This window comes from Symphalangus syndactylus, chromosome 14, assembly GCF_028878055.3.
Source record: "Symphalangus syndactylus isolate Jambi chromosome 14, NHGRI_mSymSyn1-v2.1_pri, whole genome shotgun sequence".
In the NCBI taxonomy this organism is placed as follows: domain Eukaryota; kingdom Metazoa; phylum Chordata; class Mammalia; order Primates; family Hylobatidae; genus Symphalangus; species Symphalangus syndactylus.
The window spans coordinates 118,959,911-118,982,839 of NC_072436.2; positions in this window are offsets into that span (position 1 = coordinate 118,959,911).

A 22,929-nucleotide genomic window follows, 5' to 3' on the forward strand; every position below is an offset into this window, starting at 1 on the left:
TGTAGAAAATGCAAGTGGACATTCGGAGCGCTAAGAGGGTAATAGCGGAAAAAGGAATATATTCAAATATAAACTACACAGAAGCATTCTGTGAAACTTCTTTCTGTTCTGTTCATTCAACTAACAGAGTTAAACCTTACTTTTGATTGAGCCGTTCTGAAACACTCTTTCTGTAGAAACTGCAATTGGACATTCTGAGCGCTAAGAGGCCTATATTGGGAAAAAGAATATCTTCAAATAAAAACTACACAGAAGCATTCTGTGAAACTTAATTCTGATCTGTGCATTCAGCTAACAGAGTTAAACCATTCTTTTGATTGAGCAGTTATGAAACACTCTTTCTGTAGAAAATCCAAGTGGACATTCGGAGCGCTAAGATTCTATTAGTGGAAAAAGGAATATCTCCAAATAAAACTACACAGAATCATTCTCTGAAACTCCTTTCTGTCCTCTGCATTCAACTAACAGAATTGAGCCTTACTTTTGAGGGAGCAGTTCTGAAACACTCTTTGTGTAGAAACTGCCAGTGGACATTCGGAGCGCTAAGAGGGTAACAGTGAAAAAAGGAATATCTTCAACTAAATACTACACAGAAGCATTCTGTGAAACTTCTTTCTATTCTGTGCATTCAACTAAAAGAGTTGAACCTTACTTTTGATTGAGGCTTTCTGAAACACTCTTTCTGTAGGAAAAGCAAGTGGAGATTCGGAGAGCTAAGAGGGTAATAGTGGAAAAATGAATATCTTCACATATAAACTACAGAGAAGCATTCTCTGAAACTTCTTTCTGTTCCGTGCATTCAACTAACAGTATTGAACCTTACTTTTGATTAAGCAGTTCTGAAACACTTTTTCTGTAGATACTGCAATTGGACATTCTGAGCGCTAAGAGTCCTATATTGGAAAAAGGAATATCTTCAAATAAAAACTACACAGAAGCATTCTGTGAAACTTCGTACTGATCTGTGCATTCAGCTAACAGAGTTAAACCATACTTTTGATTGAGCAGTTCGGAAACACACTTTCTGTAGAAAATGCAAGTGGACATTCGGAGCGCTTAGAGGGTAATAGTGGAAAAAGGAATATCTTCAAATATAAACTACCGGGAAGCATTCTCTGAAACTTCTTTCTGTTCCGTTAATTCAACTAACAGAGTTGAAAATTACTTTTGATTGAGCAGTTCGGAAACACTGTTTCTGTAGATACTGCAATTGGACATTCGGAGCGATAAGAGTCCTATATTGGAAAAAGGAATAACTTCAAATAAAAAGTACACAGAAATATTCTGTGAAACTTCTTTCTGATCTGTGAATTCAACTAACAGAGTTAAGCCATACTTTTGATTGAGGAGTTCTGGACACTCCTTCTGTAAAAAATGCAAGTGGACATTCGGAGCGCTAAGAGGGTAATAGTGGAAAAAGGAATATATTCAAATATAAACTACACAGTAGCATTCTGTGAAACTTCTTGCTGTTCTGTGCATTCAAGTAATAGAGTTGAAGCTTACTTTTGATTGAGCCGTTCTGAAACCCTCTTTCTGTAGAAAATGCAAGTGGACATTCGGAGCGCTAAGATGGTAATAGTGGAAAAAGGAATATCTTCAAATATAAACAACACAAAAGCATTCTCTGAAACTTCTTTCTGTTCCGTGCATTCAACTAACCGAGTTGAACCTTACTTTTGATTGAGCAGTTCTGAAACACTCTTTCTGTAGATACTGCAATTGGACATTCTGAGCGTTAAGAGTCTTATATTGGAAAAACGAATATCTTCAAATAAAAACTACACAGAATCATTCTGTGAAACTTCTTTCTGATCTGTGCATTCAACTAACAGAGTTAAACCATACTTTCGATTGAGCAGTACTGAACACTCTTTCTGTAGAAAATGCAAGTGGACATTCGGAGCACTAAGAGGGTAATAGTGGAAAAAGGAATGTATTCAAATATAAACTACACAGAAGCATTCTGTGAAACTACTTTCTATTCCGTGCATCCAACTGACAGATTTGAACCTTACATTTGATTGAGCCGTTCTGAAACACTCTTTCTGTAGAAACTGCAATTGGACGTTCTGAGCACTAAGAGGCCTATATTGGGAAAAAGAATATCTTCAAATAATAACTACACAGAAGCATTGTGGGAAACTTCTTTCTCATCTGTGCATTCAGCTAACAGAATTAAACCATACCTTTGATTGAGTGGTTCTGAAACACTCTTTCCATAGGAAATGCATGTGGACATTCGGAGCGCTAAGAGGGTAATAGTGGAAAAAGAATATTTTCAAATATAAACTACACAGAAGCATTCTGTGAAACTTCTTTCTGTTCTGTGCATTCAACTAACATAGTTGAACCTTACTTTTGATTGAGCCGTTCTGAAACACTCTTTCTGTAGAAACTGCAATTGGATATTCGGAGCGCTAAGTGGCCTATATTGGAAAAAGGACTATCTTCAAATAAAAACTACACAGAAGCATTCTGTGAAACTTATTTCTGATCTGTGCATTCAGGTAACAGAGTTAAACCATACTTTTGATTGAGCTGTTCTGAACACACTTTCTGTAGAAAATGCAAGTGGACATTCCGAGCTCTAAGAGGGTAATAGTGGAAAAAGGAATATCTTCAAATATAAACTACACAGAAGCATTCTGTGAAACTACATTCTGTTCTGTGCATTCAACTAACAGAGTTGAACCTTACTTTTGATTGAGCCGTTCTGAAACACTCTTTCTGTAGAAACTGCAATTGGACAATCTGAGCGCTAAGAGGCCTATATTGGGAAAAAGAATATCTTCAAATAAATACTACACAGAAGCATTCTGTGAAACTTCTTTCTGATCTGTGCATTCAACTAACAGAGAAAAATCACACTTTTGATTGAGCCGTTCTGAACCCTCTTTCTGTAGAAAATGCAATTGGAAATTCGGAGCGCTAAGAGGGTAATAGTGGAAAAAGGAATATCTTCAAATACGAACTACAGAGAAGCATTCTGTGAAACAACTTTCTGTTCTGTGCATTCAAATAACAGAGTTGAACCTCACTTTTGATTGGGCCGTTCTGAAACACTCTTTCTGTAGAAACTGCAATTGGACAATCTGAGCTCTAAGAGGCCTATATTGGGAAAAAGAATATCTTCAAATAAAAAGTACACAGAAGCATTCTCTGAAACTTCTTTGGGGTCTGTGCATTCAGCTAACAGAGTTAAAACATACATTTGATTGTGAAGTTCAGAACACTGTTTCTGTAGAAAATGCAACTGGACATATGGAGCGCTAAGAGGGAAGTAGTGGAAAAAGGAATATATTCAAATATAAACTACACAGAAGCATTCTGTGAAACTTCTTTATGTTCTGTGCATTCAACTAACAGAGTTGAACCTTACTTTTGATTGAGCCGTTCTGAAACACTCTTTCTATAGAAACTGCAATTGGACATTCTGAGCGCTAAGAGGCCTATATTGGTAAAAAGAATATCTTCATATAAACACTACACAGAAGCATTCTGTGAAACTTCTTTCTGATCTGTGAATTCAGCTAACAGAATTAAACCATACTTTTGATTGAGCAGTTCTGAAAGTCTCTTTCTGTAGAAAATGCAACTGGACATTTGGAGTGCTAAGTGGGTAATAGTGGAAAAAGGAATATCTTCAAATATAAACTACACAGAAGCATTGAATGAAACTTCTTTCTGTTCTGTGCATTCAACTAACAGGGTTGAACCTTACTATTGATTGAGCCGTTCTGAAACACTCTTTCTGTAGAAAGTGCAATTGGACATTCTGAGCGCTAAAAGACCTATATTGGGAAAAATAATATCTTCAAATAAAAACTACAATGAAGCATTCTGTGAAACTTATTTCTGATCTGTGCATTCAGCTAACAGAGTTAAACCATACTTTTGATGGAGCAGTTCTGCACACTCTTTCTGTAGAAAATGCAAGTGGACATTCGGAGCGCTAAGACGGGAATACTGGAAAAAGGAATATATTCAAATATAAACTACACAGAAGGATTCAGTGAAACTTCTTTCTGTTCTGTGCATTCAACTAACTGAGTTGAACCTTACTTTTGATGGAGCCGTTCTGAAACACTCTTTCTATAGAAACTGCAATTGGACATTCTGAGCGCTAAGAAGCCTATATTGGTAAAAAGAATATCTTCATATAAACACTACACTGAAGCATTCTCTGAAACTTCTTTCTGATCTGTGCATTCAGCTAACAGAGTTAAACCATACTTTTGATTGAGCAGTTCTGAAACACTCTTTCTGTAGAAAATGCAACTGGACATTCGGAGCGCTAAGTGGGTAAGAGTGGAAAAAGGAATATCTTCAAATATAAACTACACAGAAGCATTGTATGAAACTTCTTTCTGTTCTGTGCATTCAACTAACTGAGTTGAACCTTATTTTTGATGGAGCCGTTCTAAAACACTCTTTCTGTAGAAACTGCAATTGGACATTCTGAGCGCTAAGAGGCCTATATTGGGAAAAATAATATCTTCAAATAAAAACTACACAGAAGCATTCTGTGAAACTTATTTCCTATACGTGCATTCAGCTAACAGAGTTAAACGACACTTTTGATTGAGCAGTTCTGAACACTCTTTTTGTAGAAAATGCAAGTGGACATTCGGAGCGCTAAGAGGGTAATACTGGAAAAAGGAATATGTTCAAATATAAACTACACAGAAGCATTCTGTGAAACTTCTTTCTGTTGTGTGCATTCAACTAACTGAGTTGAATCTTACTTTTGATTGAGCCGTTCTGAAACCCTCTTTCTGTAGAAACTGCAATTGGACATTCTGAGCGCCAAGAGGCCTATATTGGGAAAAAGAATATCTACAAATTAAAACTACACAGAAGCATTCTGTGAAACTTCTTTCTGATCTGTGCATTCAACTAACAGAGTAAAATCATACTTTTGATTGAGCCGTACTGAACCCTCTTTCTGTAGAAAATGCAAGTGGAAATTCGGAGCGCTAAGAGGGTAATAGTGGAAAAAGGAATATCTTCAAATATGAACTACAGAGAAGCATTCTGTGAAACAAATTTCTGTTCTGTGCATTCAAATAACAGAGTTGAACCTTACTTTTGATTGGGCCGTTCTGAAACACTCTTTCTGTAGAAACTGCAATTGCACAATCTGAGCTCTAAGAGGCCTATATTGGGAAAAAGAATATCTTCAAATAAAAAGTACACAGAAGCTTTCTCTGAAACTTCTTTGGGATCTGTGCATTCAGCTAACAGAGTTAAAACATACTTTTGATTGAGCAGTTCAGAACACTCTTTCTGTAGAAAATGCAACTGGACATATTGAGCGCTAAGAGGGAAGTAGTGGAAAAAGGAATATATTCAAATATAAACTACACAGAAGCATTCTGTGAAACTTCTTTATGTTCTGTGCATTCAACTAACAGAGTTGAACCTTACTTTTGATTGAGCCGTTCTGAAACACTCTTTCTATAGAAACTGCAATTGGACATTCTGAGCGCTAAGAGGCCTATATTGGTAAAAAGAATATCTTCATATAAACACTACACAGAAGCATTCTGTGAAACTTCTTTCTGATCTGTGCATTCAGCTAACAGAGTTAAACCATACTTTTGATTGAGCAGTTCTGAAACACTCTTTCTGTAGAAAATGCAACTGGACATTTGGAGCGCTAAGTGGGTAATAGTGGAAAAAGGAATATCTTCAAATATAAACTACACAGAAGCATTGAATGAAACTTCTTTCTGTTCTGTGCATTCAACTAACAGGGTTGAACCTTACTATTGATTGAGCCGTTCTGAAACACTCTTTCTGTAGAAAGTGCAATTGGACATTCTGAGGGCTAAGAGACCTATATTGGGAAAAATAATATCTTCAAATAAAAACTACACTGAAGCATTCTATGAAACTTATTTCTGATCTGTGCATTCAGCTAACAGAGTTAAACCATACTTTTGATGGAGCAGTTCTGCACACTCTTTCTGTAGAAAATGCAAGTGTACATTCAGAGCGCTAAGTCGGGAATAGTGGAAAAAGGAATATATTCAATTATAAACTACACAGGGGCATTCTGTGAAACTTCTTTCTGTTCTGTGCATTCAACTAACTGAGTTGAACCTTACTTTTGATTGAGCCGTTCTGAAACACTCTTTCGGTAGAAACTGCAATTGGACATTCTGAGCGCTAAGAGGCCAATTTGGGAAAAGGAATATCTACAAATAAAAACTACACAGAAGCATTCTGTGAAAATTCTTTCTGATCAGTGCATTCAACAAACAGAGGAAAACCATACTTTTGATTGAGCCGTTCTGAACACTCTTTCTGTAGAAATTGCAAGTGGACATTCGCAGCGCTAAGAGGGAAATAGTGGAAAAAGGAATATATTCAAATATAAACTACACAGAAGCATTCTGTGAAACTTCTTTCTGTTCTGTGCATTTAACTAACAGAGTTGAACCTTACTTTTGATTGAGCCGTTCTGAAACACTCTTTCTGTAGAAACTGCAATTGGACATTCTGAGCGCTAAGAAGCCTATATTGGGAAAAAGAATATCTTCAAATAAAAACTACACAGAAGCATTCTGTGAAACTTATTTCTGATCTGTGCATTCAGTTAACAGAGTTAAACCATACTTTTGATTGAGCAGTTATGAAACACTCTTTGTGTAGAAAATGCAAGTGGACATTCGGAGAGCTAAGATTGTAATAGTGGAAAAAGGAATATCTCCAAATTTAAACTACACAGAAGCATTCTCTGAAACTCCTTTCTGTTCTCTGCATTCAACTAACAGAGTTGAGCCTTACTTTTGAAGGAGCAGTTCTGAAACACTGTTTGTGTAGAAACTGCCAGTGGACATTCGGAGCACTAAGAGGGTAATAGTCGAAAAAGGAATATCTTCAACTAAATACTACACAGAAGCATTCTGTGAAACTTCTTTCGGTTCTGTGCATTCAACTAAAAGAGTTGAATCTTACTTTTGATTGAGCCGTTCTGAAACACTCTTTCTGTAGAAAATGCAAGTGGAGATTTGGAGCGCTAAGAGGGCAATAGCGGAAAAAGGAATATCTTCAAATATAAACCACACAGAAGCATTCTCTGAAACTTCTTTTTGTTCCGTGCATTCAACCAACAGTATTGAACCTTACTTTTGATTGAGCAGTTCTGAAACTCTCTTTCTGTAGATACTGCAATTGGACATTCCGAGCGCTAAGAGTCCTATATTGGAAAAAGTAATATCTTCAAATAAAAACTACACAGAAGAATTCTGTGAAACTTCTTTCTGATCTGTGCATTCAACTAACAGAGTTAAACCATGCTTTTGATTGAGCTGTTCTGAACACTTTTTCTGTAGAAAATGCAAGTGGACATTCCGAGCTCTAAGAGGGTAATAGTGGAAAAAGCAATATCGTCAAATATGAACTACAGAGAAGCATTCTGTGAAACTACTTTCTGTTCTGTGCATTCAAATAACAGAGTTGAACCTTACTTTTGATTGAGCCATTCTGAAACACTCTTTCTGTAGAAACTGCAATTGGACAATCTGAGCGCTAAGAGGCCTATATTGGGAAAAAGAATATCTTCAAATAAAAACTACACAGAAGCATTCTGTGAAACTTCTTTCTGATCTGTGCATTCAACAAACAGAGTAAAACCATACTTTTGATTGAGCAGTTATGAAACACTCTTTGTGTAGAAAATGCAAGTGGACATTCGGGGCGCTAAGATTGTAATAGTGGAAAAAGGAATATCTCCAAATTTAAACTACACAGAAGCATTCTCTGAAACTCCTTTCTGTTCTCTGCATTCAACTAACAGAGTTGAGCCTTACTTTTGAAGGGGCAGTTCTGAAACACTCTTTGTGTAGAAACTGCCAGTGGACATTCTTAGCGCTAAGAGGGTAATAGTCGAAAAAGGAATATCTTCAACTAAATACTACATGGAAGCATTCTGTGAAACTTCTTTCTGTTCTCTGCATTCAACTAAAAGAGTTGAACCTTACTTTTGATTGAGCCGTTCTGAAACACTCTTTCTGTAGAAAATGCAAGTGGAGATTCGGAGCGCTAAGAGGGTAATAGTGGAAAAAGGAATATCTTCAAATATAAACTACACAGAAGCATTCTGTGATACTACATTCTGTTCTGTGCATTCAACTAACAGAGTTGAACCTTACTTTTGATTGAGCCGTTCTGAAACACTCTTTCTTTAGAAACTGCAATTGGACATTCTGATTGCTAAGAGGCCTATATTGAGAAAAATAATATCTTCAAATAAAAACTACACAGAAGCATTCTGTGAAACTACTTTCTCATCTGTGCATTCAGCTAATAGAATTAAACCATACCTTTGATTGAGCAGTTCTGAAACACTCTTTCCGTAGAAAATGCAAGTGGACATTCGGAGCGCTAAGAGGGTAATAATGGAAAAAGAATATATTCACATATAAACTACACAGAAGCATTCTGTGAAACTTCTTTCTGTTCTGTGCATCCAACTAACATAGTTGGACCTTACTTTTGATTGAGCCGTTCTGAAACACTCTTTCTATAGAAACTGCAATTGGACATTCTGAGCGCTAAGAGGCCTATATTGGTAAAAAGAATATCTTCATATAAACACTACACAGAAGCATTCTGTGAAACTTCTTTCTGATCTGTGCATTCAGCTAACAGAGTTAAACCATACTTTTGATTGAGCAGTTCTGAAACACTCTTCCTGTAGAAAATGCAACTGGACATTTGGAGCGCTAAGTGGGTAATAGTGGAAAAAGGAATATCTTCAAATATAAACTACACAGAAGCATTCTCTGAAACTTCTTTCTGTTCCGTGCATTTAACTAAGAGTGTTGAACCTTACATTTGATGGAGCAGTTTTGAAACGCTCTTTCTGTAGATACTGAAATTGGACATTCTGAGCGCTAAGAGTCCCATATTGGAAAAAGGAATATTTTCAAATAAAAACTAAACAGAAGAATTCTGTGAAACTTCTTTCTGATCTGTGCATTCAACTAACAGAGTTAAACCATACTTTTTATTGAGCAGTTCTGAACACTCTTTCTGTAGAAAATGCAAGTGGACATTCTGAGCGCTAAGAGGGTAATACTGGAAAAATGAATATATTGAAATATAAACTACACAGAAGCATTCTATGAAACTTCTTTCTGTTCTGTGCATTAAACTAACAGAGTTGAACCTTACTTTTGATTGAGCCGTTCTTAAACTCTCTTTCTGTAGAAACTGCAATTGGATATTCTTAGTGCTAAGAGGCCTATATTGGGAAAAATATATCTTCAAATAAAAACTACACAGAAGCATTCTGTGAAACTTCTTTCTGATCTGTGCATTCAACTAACAGAGTTAAACCATACTTTTGATTGAGGAGTTCTGAACACTCTTTCTGTAGAAAATGCATGTGGACATTCGGAGCGTCAAGAGGGTAATAGTGGAAAAAGGAATATATTCAAATATAAACTACACAGAAGCATTCTGTGAAACTTCTTTCTGTTCTGTGCATTCAACTAACAGAGTTGAAGCTTACTTTTGATTGAGCCCTTCTGAAACACTCTTTCTGTAGAATCTGCAATTGGACATTCTGAGCGCTAAGAGGCCTATATTGGGAAAAAGAATATCTTCAAATAAAAACTACACAGAAGCATTCTGTGAAACTTGTTTCTGATCTGTGCATTCAGCTAACAGAGTTAAACCATTCTTTTCATTGAGCAGTTATGAAACACTCTTTCTGTAGAAAATGCAAGTGGACATTCGGAGCGCTAAGAAGGTAATAGTGGAAAAAGGAATATCTTCAATTATAAAATACACAGAAGCATTCTCTGAAAGTTCTTTCTGTTCCGTGCATTCAGCTAACAGAGTTGATCCTTAGTTTTGAAGGAGCAGTTCGCAAACACTCTTTCTGTAGATTGTGCAATTGGACATTCTGAACGCTAAGAGTCCTATATTGGAAAAGGGAATATCTTCAAGTAAAAACTAAACAGAAGCATTCTGTGAAACTTCTTTCTGATCTGTGCATTCAGCTAACAGATTTAAACCATGCTTTTGATTGAGCAGTTCTTAAACCCTCTTTCTGTAGCAAATGCAAGTGGACATTCGGAGCGCTAAGATGGTAATAGTGGAAAAAGGAATATCTCCAAATAAAAACTACACAGAAGCATTCTCTGAAACTTCTTTCTGTTCTCTGCATTCAACTAACAGAGTTGAGCCTTACTTTTGAAGGAGCAGTTCTGAAACACACTTTCTGTAGAATCTGCAAGTTTACATTCGGAGCGCTAAGAGGGTAATAGTGGAAAAAGGAACATCTTCAAATAAATACTACACTGAAGCATTCTGTGAAACTTCTTTCTGATCTGTGCATTCAGCTAACAGAGTTAAACCACACTTTTGATTGAGCCGTTCTGAAACACTCTTTCTGTAGAAAATGCAAGTGGAGATTCGGAGCGCTAAGAGGGTAATAGTGGAAAAAGGAATATCTTCAAATATAAACTACACAGAAGCATTCTGTGATACTACATTCTGTTCTGTGCATTCAACTAACAGAGTTGAACCTTACTTTTGATTGAGCCGTTCTGAAACACTCTTTCTTTAGAAACTGCAATTGGACATTCTGATCGCTAAGAGGCCTATATTGAGAAAAATAATATCTTCAAATAAAAACTACACAGAAGCATTCTGTGAAACTTGTTTCTGATCTGTGCATTCAGCTAACAGAGTTAAACCATTCTTTTCATTGAGCAGTTATGAAACACTCTTTCTGTAGAAAATGCAAGTGGACATTCGGAGCGCTAAGAGGGTAATAGTGGAAAAAGGAATATCTTCAAATATAAACAACACAGAAGCATTCTCTGAAACTTCTTTCTGTTCCATGCATTCAATTAACAGTGTTGAACCTTACTTTTGATGGAGCAGTTCGCAAACACTCTTTCTGTAGATACTGCAATTGGACATTCTGAACGCTAAGAGTCCTATATTGGAAAAGGGAATATCTTCAAGTAAAAACTAAACAGAAGAATTCTGTGAAACTTCTTTCTGATCTGTGCATACAACTAACAGAGTTAAGCCATACTTTTGATTGAGCAGTTCTGAACTCTCTTTCTGTAGAAAATGCAAGTGGACATTCGGAGCGCTAAGAGGGTAATAGTGGAAAAAGAATTATCTCCAAATAAAAACTACACAGAAGCATTCCCTGAAACTTCTTCCTATTCTCTGTATTCAACTAATAGAGTTCAGCCTTACTTTGATCGAGCCGTTCTGAAACACTCTTTCTGTAGAAACTGCAATTGGACATTCTGAGTGCTAAGAAGCCTATATTGGAAAAAGGACTATCTTCAAATAAAACTACACAGAAGCATTCTGTGAAACTTATTTCTGATGTGTGCATTCAGCTAACAGATTTAAACCATACTTTTGTTTGAGCAGTTCTGAAACACTCTTTCTGTAGAAAATGCAAGTGGACATTCGGAGCGCTAAGATGGTAATAGTGGAAAAAGGAATATCTTCAAATATAAAATACACAGAAGCATTCTCTGAAAGTTCTTTCTGTTCTGTGCATTCAGCTAACAGAGTTGATCCTTAGTTTTGAAGGAGCAGTTCTGAAACACTCTTTCTGTAGATTGTGCAATTGGACATTCTGAGCGCTAAGTGTCCTATATTGGAAAATTGAATATCTTCAAATAAAAACTACACAGAAGCATTCTGTGAAACTTCTTTCTGATCTGTGCATTCAGCTAACAGATTTAAACCATGCTTTTGATTGAGCAGTTCTTAAACCCTCTTTCTGTAGGAAATGCAAGTGGACATTTGGAGCGCTAAGATGGTAATAGTGGAAAAAGGAATATCTCCAAATAAAAACTACACAGAAGCATTCTCTGAAACTTCTTTCTGTTCTCTGCATTCAACTAACAGAGTTGAGCCTTACTTTTGAAGGAGCAGTTCTGAAACACTCTTTCTATAGAAACTGCAAGTGGACATTCGGAGCGCTAATTCGCGTAAAGTGCAAAAACAAATATCTTCAAATAAAACTAGACAGAAGCATTCTGTGAAACGTCTTTCTGTTCTGTGCATTCAACTAACAGAGTTGAACCTTACTTTTGATTGAGCAGTTCTGAAACACTCTTTCTGAAGAAACTGCAAGTTTACATTCGGAGTGTTAAGAGGCCTATATTGGAAAAAGGAATATCTACACATTAAAAACTACACAGAAGCATTCTGTGAAACTTCTTTCTGATCTGTGCATTCAACTAACAGAGTTAAACCATACTTTTGATTGAGCAGTTCTGAAACACTGTTTCTGTAGAAAATGCAGGTGGACATTGGAGCGCTAAGAGGCCTATAGTGGAAAAAGGAATATCTCCAAATAAAAACTACACAGAAACCTTTTCTGAAACTTCTTTCTCTTCTCTGCATTCAACTAACAGAGTTTGTCTCACTTTTCATTGCGTAGTTCTGAAACACTCTTTCTGTAGAAAATGCAACTGGACTTTCGCAGCGCTAAGAGGGTAATAGTGGAAAAAGGAATATCTTCAAATATAAACTACACAGAGGCATTCTGTGAAACTTCTTTCTGTTCTGTGCATTCAACTTTCAGAGTTGAACCTTACTTTTGATTGAGCAGTTCTGAAACACTCTTTCTGCAGAAACTGCAAGTGGAAATTCGGAGCGCTAAGAGACCAATAGTGGAAAAAGGAATATCTTCAATTAAACACTACACAGAAGCATTCTGTGAAGCTTCTTTCTGTTCTGTGCATTCAACTAACAGAGTTGAACCTTACTTTTGATTGAGGAGTTGTCAAACACTCTTTCTGTAGAAACTGGAAGTGGACATTTGGAGCAATATAACATGAATATATTTTCACTTTAAGCCTAGGAGTATAAGAGTAAGGGAATATGCCTGCAATTCCGCAAGGTTTGATTTTATTTTACATGTAGTTCGTTATCCAGTCAGTAAGTGTTTGTTGTACTCGATCCTGTGCCAAGTGCTGGGAATTGAGGTATGAGGACATAGTTGTAGAAACTCGGCCTATTGAGATTCTATTCAAAAGGCTTTCCTCAGTATAAGTTAGTAAGCACATAAATAGACGAGATATTGACATATTATAATATATGGTATGAAGAAAAATCAGATTGAAGATTTTTAAAAGAGGTTGAAGGTAAAGTGAGATAAGGTGGGATCAAGAAAGGCCTGTTTGAGGAAATTAATCTCAGGCCTGAAAGAGGAGAAGATGACAAGAGATTTCCAGGCAACCAGAAGAACACATGACAAGGCCTTCTAACAGGAGAATGTTCAGCGTGTATGAGTAGTAGAAGTCCATGGTGGCCGGAGCATATTAAGTGAGGGATGCATGACATGAGGTTATACACACATTTAGAGTTAGGGGGTCCGAATATGGGGTGTGAGCTTTCTTGCACAAGTATTGGGAAGCTTCTGCAAGATTTTTCTAGGGCAATGACCTGATGTTATTCCTTTCCTGTTTTCTTTTTCTTTTTCTTTTTTTGGTGATTACTTTCTTTGCTTTCTAGAGAACAGATGGTAGAAGGGGCAAGTGGAAATATGCAGACACATTAGGGATCCATCAAAATATTGAACTGAACTGATGGGTTTGGCCGTGGTTTGACCTAGAGTGGTTATTATAGAGAATGAGCAGAATGGATGCATTAGAGAGATTTCTCAAGTTTGATATGGTTGAGCTACAGATTGGATACAGGTAGGAAGATGGTAAAGGAAGGGATGACATCAGGTATACTTCGAGTTTGGTGTTGACAAGCAGGGTGCATGGTAGAGCCGTTTATGAGAAGGCTTCAGGAGAAAAAGGAGACTTGGAAACTATTCAGAAAGGTCAGAGACTGTTCTGAATCTCATGGTAGAAACAGGAAGGATTCTATTGCATACAGTAACAGGAAGAAGAATGCAAATGCAACTTTTTTGACCAGCTTTACAGAGTTCAGCCAAACAAGCCATACCTAGTTCAACCTCATGTTAGAGATGAGCAAACTGAACTTCAGAACCTGTAAACAACCTGTCAGAATCAAAAACGAGACAGAAGAATATTTCGCCCATTACATGATACTTTGTTTATTTAAAGAGTTATAATTATTTTAGATATTTTACTTTCTTGATTTTATTATTAAGCACAAATAACATTGTACTTAAAGTTTATCTCTATTTTTCACTTTTCTTATTTTATCATAATTTCAGGTAAAAATCAATCAAAAAATTATATTGAAATTGAAATACTGAATTTTATACTAAAGACAAGGCATCCAAATGAAAATGAAATTTTCCAGGTGAAAATTTCCAAATCATAAATATGTAGGGACATAAACTTTATTTATAAAGAAAAAGATAATTCTAATTAATTGATGATTCAAAGGTTTACAACTTTAAAAGTAAATATTATCTTTGAAGTAAAGTCCATTTAAATTATTTATGCAGCCAAAGTTTTAGTAATTGTATATGTATATCATGTAAACTTTTTCGAGAAAAATGGAATTGGAAATGTTAGAGTATTATGCGGAAAAAATCACCTAAAGGAAAAAATTATCTCCTCATGAAGGATTACTTTAGCCACTTTGACAGGTGTAGGTAAAAGAACACTAAATGCACATCAATATGATTAGGAGATGCGCGCTTAGAAATACGTTATCATTGAAAAGAGAATTGTATTATCAGGTTTGCAGGGGCCCTTCTTATCCTTCATATTTATGTAACTTTGTCATCTATAGAAAGATTATGGGAATTTTAAAAATAGCTGATAGTTAAGAAACATCACCATAACACTGTGCTGAATGCATAATAAAACATTTCCCTTCTCTCTAAAAGCCTTTTAAAATTATATACCATAATCAGTATGGCCAGCAGAGGGTCATTTCCATGTTCAAGTTCCTCTGTTTCTCGAGGGTGAGAATCCTTCTATAGTCTTCTGAGGGTGACACTGTAGTGTTCTCTTAGCCTGATTATTTTTACCTATTTTTTTCGATCCTTTCCTTTGTATATTTACATTTTACATATTGAAAGTTATTTTTTCAAATATTTTATATGCAAGTTTACAAAGTACAACGACTGTACATTAAAATAACTTATTTATGCCATATGGAAGTTTAAATATAATTTTACAATATCTAATATTGATTGTTTAGTTTCTAATCATTGATACTTGACATGATTTTTTCCAGCACACCTCAAAATATTCTTCAAAATCCTGCGAATTAATTCCTGTAATACTTCTGAGGTGTATTAATAAGCTAGAGACGTAAAGAAGATTTGCAGAGAAAATTAGGTTCCCAAATTAGAAATTTTGTCCCACTATCGACTAGAAACCTCTTGAAATGATCAAAAACAATAATAATGCATGTCATAGAGGAAAACCAATAAGCCTGCTGCAGCATGACTACCTCTGTGACCTCAGACAAGTTACGTGTGGGTCCCTACTTCTGTGACCTCAGACAAGTTACGTGTGGGTCCGCACTTATTTTCTTCATCTCTAATAAATATTTGACAAATCTCATTTTCAAAAGTCTTTTAAGGCCTTTCCATCTTTTTTTTTTGAGATGGAGTTTTGCTCTCATTGTCCAGGCTGCAGCGCAATGTCATGGTCTCGGCTCACACAACCTCCGACTCCCGGGTTCATGTGATTCTCCTGCCTCCACCTCATGAGTAGCTGGGATTACAGGCGCGCAACACAACGCCCAGCTAATTTTTTGTATTTTTAGTAGAGATGGGGTTTCACCATGTTGGTCAGGCTGGTCTTGAACTCCCGACCTCAGGTGATCTGCACGCCTCGGCCTCCCAAAGTGCTGGGATTACAGGCATGAGCAACCGCGGCCTGTGAGGGCTTTCTACTTTTAAGATTTCAGGACGTATAGCCTGGGAGGTAAATGGTAGTATATATATATATATATATACACACACACACACACACACACAGTATATATATACATATATACGGTATATTATACTATATATACATATATACTGAATATTATACTCTATATATACATATCTACTGTATATTATACTGTATATATATATATACACATACACACATACACACATGAGACAGAGAGAAGAGATAGACAATTTCATGTGAAAATATAAACTGTTAACATAAAATTTTGCTTCTCTGAGGAATATTTAGCATTGTTCTCAATCTTCTCTGCAGAATTTAAGCATTTTTCTCAGAACTCACCAGATAGAATGAGGGAGGGGCCATATGATAGGAGCCAGAGATGAAGGGAGAACAATAGAGAGGGTGCTTTGGGAAAAATAGTACAGTAAGGCTAGGGAATACTTCTCTCCAACAAAAAGACCAAGGTCACAGCTATATCTCTTCAGAAGCCAAACTTTCTTTTAAAATGTCAATTTCCATCTATTTCTTGCTTCACAGACATTCCATTCATTGCTGGATTTCAAATAAAGCCTTCATTTGCAACCTTTCTATAGAAAAAGAGAAATATGGGGGACAGTACAGTCTAAGAAGTGGTTAAGAATATTTAGTGGACTTTCCCAGACTGTAAATCTTTACATATATCTGAGCCTAATGAGGTGATTTATTGTGCTATAATGCACAGTGAACTATACAGATGCTTCTTTTTGATCATGCTGCAGAATGGAACTAAATACTAAATACCAAATAGCACTCCCATGATTCTTATACATGTCATTCATATGGCATATTTATGCTTTTTTATATAGCAATTCTTATTCTTAGCTCTTAGGCAATTACGGAATCTTTTTTGTCATTTTAATAATCATGCTCCATTTGAGTTATGCAAGGTAGAAATTCTAAGTAGAAAATCTTGTTTTTATTGAATGTTTTTAGTAAACATTTTGGAAAAAGTCTGTTTTTTGATGCTACTTCTGCACGCTTTCTCAACATGATATTACTTGGTATTGTCCTTATTAACCATAGTACACCATATTCTACAAATATTACAGAGGGTTAAAAATCAGTCATGTATAAGTAAAGTTAATGAAATAGAAAGGAAACCACATTTAGGAAATGGAAGGCAGAAGCAAATGTATTAACTGTGAGTTAGAAACGGTTTAGTCTTTGGAATGAAGCAGCAAGAGTTTAAAAATCTTGTTTGTGATTCACTAGCTTTGTGACCTTGGAGAATTACTTCAGATTTCTGAGTATCAGTTTAGTAGGTGATATCAATTGCAACTTCACAGAATTATCACAAGTATTAAATAAAGGACTTAGTATCTGGGAGAGCATATAAAATTACTAATAGTTACATTTTTGTTAATATTACCGTTATTATTATCATACGTATAGTATTTTCTTTCACTGACAATGCATTTAGGACACAAGGAGAACTATAGAACAGTGCTTCTCCAACTTAAATGCAGAGCATGAATCACCTGGAGTTTTGTCAAAATGCGAATTCTGACTCAGTAGTCCTGCAAACTAAGGAACTCTTGGTAATGCTGGTGCTGCTAGTTCACCAACAGACCACACGTTTTGCAACAGCTATATAGAATGTCCTGTTTCTTTTTTTAATCACAAAACATGGCAAGCTCTAAAATAAAGCAGAATAACAGATTTAAATGTTAATACTCATGTCCTCAATTTATAATTTCTCCCTCCCTAACAATGGTATAATTCTGATTAAAAATTGGCAAAGAAAAAAATGGAAATTAATCTTCCTATGTTTATTCTTTTAACAAATTCTGGGTGATTACTACTGGGTTACTTGCTGTAGGAAATAGAAAAATTGCTTTGACATAGATCCTCAGGAATCTGTCCCACTACAAGCTTATTTTTGTAGGAAGCTAAAAGATTTATATAAATAACCGTAATTAAAGAGATAAATGAAGAAGTGCAATGAAAGACGTAGGGAAAGTGCCAGAGGAGTTCGGGGTGGAGGAAAATTATCCTCAAATAATATCTATGCGTAACATTATGCTATCTTCCCTAACCAGCGCTTGACCAGATTGTCACAGTGAACTTTGGTCCTTTCTTATATCTTAGTTTTGGTTCCCACATCCTTCTGTTTGGGGAAGTTCTTGTTTTCCTCATGTAATGACAACAACACTTAAACAATGTATACTAGATAAAAGGAACTATATTGCTTGCTTTATTTACATAGTTAATTTAATTTGCCCAATGAACTATGAAGTAATCAGCAATACTTCCTTCATTTTACATATGAGAAAATGGAGAATCAGCGACATTGAATCATCTCAAGTTTCTAAAATATCCACTCTCACCAGGCTGTTTACCCTGTTTTTGTCTGTAAGCTGCTATAACAAAATGCCACAGATTGAGTAATTCATAAAAAACAGAAATGTATTTCTCACAGTTCTGGGGCTGAGAAGTCCGAAATCAAGGCAGCGGAGATTTGGCAGTTGGTCCCGAGGTGGCACCTTCTTGCTTCGTCTTCACGTGACAAAAGTGGGCAAAAACGGACAATGTGACGACATGGCAGAAGAGACTGAGGAGCCCGGCATTCCTCTAAAGCATCTTTTACGAGGACGTTTATCTCATTCATGAGGGTGGATCCTTCTTCACTTAATCACTTAACCAAAAGCCCCATCTCTTGATGTCATTGTCCTGGGATTTCAGTTTCAACATACAAACTTTGGATGGGCACATAGGTTCAAATCATAGCACCCTCCAAATTATAATGCCTCTCTCATGCCTGTTCTCCTTGAAGTACCCTCTGGTTTTGCTCTCTTCATTCTTGCCATCACAGTTAACCCTTCAGTTCCATTTCTTTAAGTAATCTCTAAATTTGTAAGATGGTTCCATCTTTTTTTTTGTATATGGCAGTCTCTCAAACATATTTGTCATATGAACTAAGCAGGTAAATATGTAAATGCCTGCTAAATTTTAGTGAATGATATAATGGCCTAAAGATGTATCTACCCTTCAGCCAAATATATTTACTTTTAGTAGCAATCTCCTGTCATATACAAAGTCACGACTCTAGGGGTAAACATTTTAGCCTGTGGGTAAGATGTAAAGCAGTGGTAAGTTATAGTGACAACTCACTGTCATAGCACTGGGACATGCTCCTCTATCTGCTACAAATTGAATCAACAAAATATATATGATTTTGTGAGATTTAAATGTATTCTCCTGTTAGTAAAATAAAAGTATGGGAAAACTTTACGGAGTAGATTTAATAGAAATGTTTTCCTGAGTTATCTGCCTTCTTTATTTTTATGTTATGCTTTAAGTCTATGGTCAATGTATAGAGCTATGATTGATGTGCTTTTCCAAGTCTGTTCAGATCAGACAGGTTAATTTTCTTCTTTTAAATCTTCTTGAATTTTGTCTAACACTTTTTGTTCCAATTTCTTACTAGATTATACTCCCTTCCCTAACTGCTTCATGATTACTTATACACAAACGATATTATGATATTTTCACATTGAATTCATTTTAGGTGATGATTTTGGTCATAAACATGAGCAGGTTGTGAACTGTTTCAGCCATCCCAGGGCACGGCTGTCAGTCCCTTGTCTAATGTTTCAAAAAAATCTTGAATTTGTGATGATGCTGTGATGGTCCCTCAGATATTCTTACACACATCTTTGCCCCTTGTTCCCTCTAACTTTCCTCTTCTGATAAAAAAGCAAACACTGCCAAGCTCAAATGGAATTACATTTGGATGCAAGTGTCACTATGCGATGGTTGCCAATAAAAGTACACAAGGAATTTTATTATGGTGAATTAAAGGCAAACAGACTTCAGAGAAATGAGCACGAACACGAAAATGGCGCATGGTACGCGGATCTCACTGGAAAGTCATTCGGTACACAATGTTTTCACTAGAAAAATCCATTAGCTTTAGCTAGAAATTGAAATTACTTTGTAGGAAATCAGAATAAAATATGTGAAAACATTATATTCTGTGCAAGATTAATACCACGCCTGGTGTTGAAAGGTTTGTGGTCTTGCTTCGACGATGCTAAAAGGTCAGAAACCACAAAGATGCATATGTGTTGTCGTTTGCACAGTTACTAATTTTTCTCATTATTTCCATAATGCGATGTGCTGTTTCAACAGAGAAACCCTCTGGAGAGTGGCTTGCACTGTTTTCAGGCAGCTCTTTTGCTTTCATGTTTTGGCCTTGGCCAGGGAATTCAGACAGACTTTTCATTTATTTTCGACAAGAATGTATTCATTTATTGTTTTAAATAATAATAAATAGATTTTAAAATTACTGACATTACTGCACTTTAAACTCCATGAGGTCAAGGACTCTAAAGTCTGGACATCATTGTGTACCCTACATCTTGCACAAGGTTTAGAAAAAATGGCATGGACACCTATTATTTGAAGCAATAAATGAATACATAAAAGAATTCCAAACTCTAGTCCAAGGTTTTAGATTAATAATGTATTAAAATGCATAAAATTTATAGACAAAACTCTTCTTATTTAGAAGTTTATTCTTTAGTTGGAGAGATAAAATATATGCACATAAAAGCTTAAGGAAAAATAATAAGGGTTTTGAAGTACTTACTATGTGAAAAATTTAGCATAAAACTTACATCCATTTTTTTAACACATTTTATACGTTGCATTATTTATATATAGTGCTGATTGGTAGAATTCATATGTGAACGGAACTATAAAAATTTTGAGGATAAGCACTAGAAACACAGAATAAATAGAGTGTTAACATGCAAAACACAGAAATACTTAAATTGACTAGGTGAAAGAAAAGATTTCTGGTTCCATGTACACTGATTATTGAGGGATGAGTATGACATTATTATGCCAGAATCAATAAATATTTTAAATAGGGAGAAAACTATAATTATATATCTTTGTGTTCAACAGGAGTAGCAGTACTGATAAAGTAGAAGTTTGTTATACCTTTTTTATAGTCTTTTAAAGTTGTTTATAAATAAAATCTATTCTTAGTTAATTAATGGTTGATGTTCATTGAAGTGTTTTCAAATTTTTGACCTCTGAATTGCCTTGTACATATGGAGAAATAAAGCTTGCCTAGCATAATTTCTTGAGTGGAGAATGAATGAGCTGGATAGATTTGTTGACAATATGTCTGTACTTATTTTATTAATTCTTTAATCTTCATGAAGAAAAATATAAGAGTCATATTCTAGTATTTTATACCATGGAAAAAATGTCTTATCCTTTTCCTAAGGAAAAATACATCATGACACAAAAGTAAAGTTAATTAAATTACTTACTTTATTAATTAACTGTCTATTATTTCTATGGGTTGAAGTAAATTTGATACTCAATGCTATTTAATCTAATTCTAAAAGCTTGAATGAGTAATGATTTTTTCATGTAAGGTTAGTTGAAATAAATTATCACTGATTTTCAGATTTAATATTAATTAGCTATTGCATATTCTTAATGGGAAATAAGTGTTTAAAAAGCCCTTTTTGGTTGCGAAAAGACCACGCCCATTGTAGACTTCTTAGAATACATCACATCTGGCCTCCTTTTTAGAGTGGGGAATTCAACTCATAAGTGGCTGGACATTGATTCTGAACATTTTGAACATTATTTGCCTGTCTTCACTCATACTGGTTGCTGTTCTTTTATAAGTAATCACCATGTTTAGCATGCACTTGAACTATTGTTACTTAGGGTGCTTGACTATTTACAAGTCTCACTAGGATTCTAGGTATTCATTAGTCTCGTGGTGTGTATTTGCTGATGGTCCTATTATCTTTGTTGGTTCAGTTACACAGTACCATCCAAGATGCTGCAACACATTATACACAGGCTATGGGTTGTGGGAGCTACAGATTTCAGTTATTATTTAGGCTCAGAAACTTAGAATCTCTGCAAGGTTGGACATGATCCTTTGTCTTGTTTTAAGACCGTCTTGTTTTAAAAGTTAAACCCAAATTCTTAAAATATAGAATAGGGGTGCTAGTAGTGCTCACAGAATTGTAGTAAAGATCAGCTGGGAAAGAAGAGCCTATTAGACAGAGCCTGGTATTTAATAAGTATCAGCTGCCTTCAATTAGGAATCTGTGTTGTCATGATTAGAAGATTGCTGGTTTATTTTACAGATCTGTAAGTATAGCCAAAATATGTCAAAATAACCACCAGAAAGAATCATATACCGTCCCTTGAACATTTCATCCCTAGAATCTAGCCAGATTAGCATCTCTATACTGGCAATACTGTTAACACAGATTGTGCTCAAACCCCTCATTGACTTTTCAGCACCTGTAAATTACTGGAGATTTAGGAAGAAGTCTGGGGTTATGGCTTAGTTAAGCTGAGTGGCCAGAAAGTGTGAGATGCTGGATGCCTCCTCCAGTTCATTTCTCCAGCGGCCGCACCAGGCGTATCCATAGCTCCGCTCCCGGGAGCTCGTCTCCGGCGTGGGGTGTGTGCGCACCCCTGGCCGGGCGGAGCCTGGAGCCTGCTCATTAGCAGCGCGGGCAGCTCGTGCGCCCGCAGGAGGGAGGCGGAAGCACAGCCCTGAGCCGCCAGCAGGAGGAGGGAGCGCGGCGGCTGCAGGCAGGGGAGGGAGAGGAAAGAACGGAGGGACGGTTCCCGGACAGAGCGGGAGGAATCGGGGAGCGGCCAGTCCAGGGGGAGCTGCTCCGCTGCGCTGCGCTCGTTATTCACAGGACGCGGCGGCGCTTCCCGGGGCCGCTTCCCGGTCCCCTGGGTGGAGGCTGCCATCTAAACCTGACTCCAGGTGAGTTCCCCAAAGAGGCGAAGCGAGGGGTCTCGAACCAGAGACTTGGAACTGGCGAGGCTGCTCGGCTCCCCAAGCGCTGCTGCCTTGACATTTCCCGATTCACGGGAGGTTTTGGGGGCGGCTGCACAGGCTGGAGGGGCGGATGGGCGGTTGCGATCCTCAGCCGGCGTGGGGGCGTTCGGGAGGAATTAGCTTCAGTGAACGGGGTTTTAGGAGATGTCCCCAAGGCACGCGCTATGTACGCGTTTCTAGACGAGCTTTTGAGACAGAAATTTG